We start from the raw sequence: 3568 nt of genomic DNA, 5'->3' as shown, positions 1-3568 counted from the left end.
CAATATTTCGTCCATTTCAAATTTTTTATAATAAACAATATTATTGTTTTCTATTTGTTCCTAACTATTATTTCTGGACATCAAAGGCAGCGAGCTGGCAGAATCTTTAGTACGCCGGACGAAATGCTGCATTTCTTCCGTCTTTACGTTCTGAGTTCAAATTCTGCCGAGGTGGACTTTGCCTTTCATCCTTTCGAGATCGATTAAAATAAGTACCAGTTGAGCACTGAAGTCGATGTAATCAACATACATACATACATACATACATACATATATATGTACGTTGTTCATACATACATACACACACACATACATACATACATACATACATACATACATACATACATACATACGTATGTATAAATGTGTATGACCAGAAGTAGTGTATGCAATATTTGTAAACGGAAAAGCTTACTAGAAATCTCCAGGATAAAATTCAACAGCATTGCGTTTTTGTAAGCATTTTCTGCAATAGAAAAATAATAGAAACATGTTATTCTTATTAAGAGGAATGTTGTAACTCTTCCATTCTTTATAATAATAGGAACACTGTAAAGATAATACCAGCGGTGTAGCATTACTCATGTAAATAACACCGAATTCACATTACTGATGTAGCGTTACTGATGTAACACTACTGATGTAACACGATCGAAATAACATTACTGATGTAAATAAAAACCAACTATATAACACAACTGTAAAAGTATGGATACAACAATACTGATGTAACATTATTGATGTAACAGCACCGATGTAATACCACTGATGTATCATCGCCGTATATAACACTGCTGCAATAAATAACACGAGCGATGTAACACTGATGTAACACTACTGACACCATTGTTGTAGCTCTATCAACGTAACCCTACTAATATAACACCACTGATGTGACAGTATCACTGTGACACTGAAGATGCAACACTACTTATCTAATACCACTGATGCAATACTACAGATGTAACACCGTCGATGTAACAACACCGATGTATCATCAATGATGTAACAGTAATAATGTAAAACCACTGAAGTGACAATGCCGGTGTAATATTACTGGTGTAAACACGTGATGTAACACTTTGTATATGTAACTCTAGCGATGTAATACAACTTACCTAACATCACCGATGTAACGCCAGTGATGTAACACTACTGATGTAACACCACAGATGTGGTATTTAAGGCCTAACAACATTGATTTAACACTACCGAGGAACATAACTAATGTAACACAACCATGGTAACCCTGTTGATAGAATGCAGCCGATATAATAGCAAAAATGTAGCGTCATTGTAATACATGACACCATTAATAGACCGCTATTTATGGAACAGGATTGAAGTAACATAACTGATGTAACTCCTTGATGGAATATCATTCACAGAATATAACTGATATAAGATAATTGTGGTAACAGTATTGACGCTACATCCCTTTTATAACGCAACACTGTTAATGTAATATCACTAACAGAACACTATATAACACTCATGGTGTAACATTATTGATGGAACACCACTGATGTGTAACACCACTGATGTGTAACACCACTGATGTGTAACACCATCTATACAATTTCACTGACCTTAAAACTTTTGATATAACACTGTCGATGAAATACTATCAATCTAACGTCATCGATGTAATGTCATTAATATGGGACCGTCGACATACACCAGTCATAAGCAACATGCAACCCGCAGAATTTTCTGAATGGTACGCCTAACGAAAAGTTACTTTGAATTAATTTAGCAGTGCGATGTGTCTAATAATGAGTCATGTTTCATGCGGCCCGCCTAATAATGAAGTATATCTTATGAAGCCCGCTTTTCGGAAAAGGCTAACTGTGCCTGATAGACATCATTGAGGTTTAATGCTAGTGATAGAATACTGCCGATAAAAACTATTGATGTAAAACCATTGGTTAAAAAATAACCACCAATGGTGCACTTTAGATGGAGCACTTTTGCAAAAATACTCGTTGACTCGAGCCTGTATAATTATGAAAAACATGGTCTCCATTAAACTTGTAATACTTCTATTTTAGTTATATAAACAAAGGAAATGCATAAAAAAACTCACCGTCTTTGTCACTTATGGATTCACTTTCTAATTTGGCATACCATATATGAAAAGAAACATCATGAACAAAATTAGTATTCTTTGGACAATACAGTAGTAATGAATTCAAACTTTAAGGCCTAATATTTAGACTTATGTAAGGGCACTCGATACCAGAATTTTGTTTGATGATCAAATAATTTCTAGCACAGGTACAATGGCTGAGTATAACGACAGAGAAGGAACAGTCAACTAAATCGACAAGAAAAGTTATAAGATAATCTTTTCTACTTTAGGCACAAGGACCGAAATTTTTTGGGAAGGAGCCGGTCGATTAGATCGACACCAGGACGGAACTGGTACTTAATTTATCGACCCCGAAAGGATGAAAGGAAAAGTCGACCTCGGTGGAATTTGAACTTAGAACGTAAAGACAGACGAAATACCAATTTCTTTATTGCTACTGGGGGCTAAACATAGAAATAGACAGAACAACTGATGGGATCAGTAAATCGGTATGATTTTACATAAAATATGACTTTTAATAATTAAATAAAATATAAAAAATCGAATGAAATTAACAATACAGGGACAATACAAATGAAGCGATGATCAGGTCACGCTCCAACCCCACAAGCCCCGATCTATCACTGGTACCTTTTTTGTTCTTTTTTTCCCGTCTATTCACACGGTTCCTTTCACGTACATCACCCGTGCAACATGCTTCCATCTCCTTTGGAACGTACACTCCGATAGACATCTCTTCTCCAGCCACACCTTCCTTTTCAAATGAAAAGTAAAAAAAAATGATCGTAAATTGTGGCCAGAGATAAAGTTGCCTGTCTTAATTCCTTTTATCCTAGTCTTCCATATTGCCTCTTTCGCTATTGCTACAACCGTGAGAAAACAATTTGTTACCTTCGTTTGTTAAAACTCCCGGTGGGTCAATTTTTATAATTGATTCAGTCGACAGTTGTACTCTTCCTTCGCCGGACAACAAGTGCCCACATTTCAGATATCTCCGGACACTGAACAATAGCGTGAGGGACGGTTTGCCTGTCTTCACTGCACCGTGTCTTGCGAGCTTGCCCCAAACGGGCAAGGCACCTCTGTAGCATTGCCAGGTTAAGGACTTTTGGAAGTTGCCCAACGTTCTTAACCCAAATGTACGATGAAACAGGCTGTCTAGTTGAATAAACCCCAGACCTAGAGTCGCCCCTAGGCCATCGTCGCATTCAGACTCTACCAACCCACTATATAAAATCCGTGTGAACCCCCACCGCTGGCGTTGCCCGAGAACCGGAATAGCAAGAGAGCCTTACGGCACTCTTTATGCCATTCACTCTCCTTCGGTCTACGAGAACACCAGGCTTCCTGTTAGCAAAAACTTTTGAACATTTGTTTGACCAGCGGAGACCACACCCGTTCACTATCCAGGAGAATCCAGAGGTGCCTCAACTTCAACGCATACCTGCGCATCATTAACCGAGGCATCCCTAAACC

At 37.8% G+C, this 3568-nt stretch overlaps 1 long non-coding RNA gene across 1 annotated transcript in view; it reads right to left on the bottom strand.

The window, feature by feature from the left end:
- LOC128247683 (uncharacterized) overlaps positions 1 to 3568 on the bottom strand; it is a 30191-nt gene that overhangs the window by 12962 nt on the left and 13661 nt on the right. Inside the window, exons 4-5 of the long non-coding RNA XR_008264046.1 lie at positions 2087 to 2113; positions 416 to 466 (exon numbers count right to left, since the gene is read on the bottom strand). This is a non-coding gene — a long non-coding RNA (uncharacterized LOC128247683). The remainder of the gene's footprint in view (positions 1 to 415; positions 467 to 2086; positions 2114 to 3568) is intronic.

This window comes from Octopus bimaculoides, chromosome 4 (genome assembly GCF_001194135.2).
Source record: "Octopus bimaculoides isolate UCB-OBI-ISO-001 chromosome 4, ASM119413v2, whole genome shotgun sequence".
NCBI lineage: Eukaryota > Metazoa > Mollusca > Cephalopoda > Octopoda > Octopodidae > Octopus > Octopus bimaculoides.
The sequence above is the reverse complement of the archived record's forward strand: the minus strand, read 5'-3'. Positions and strand labels throughout refer to the sequence as shown.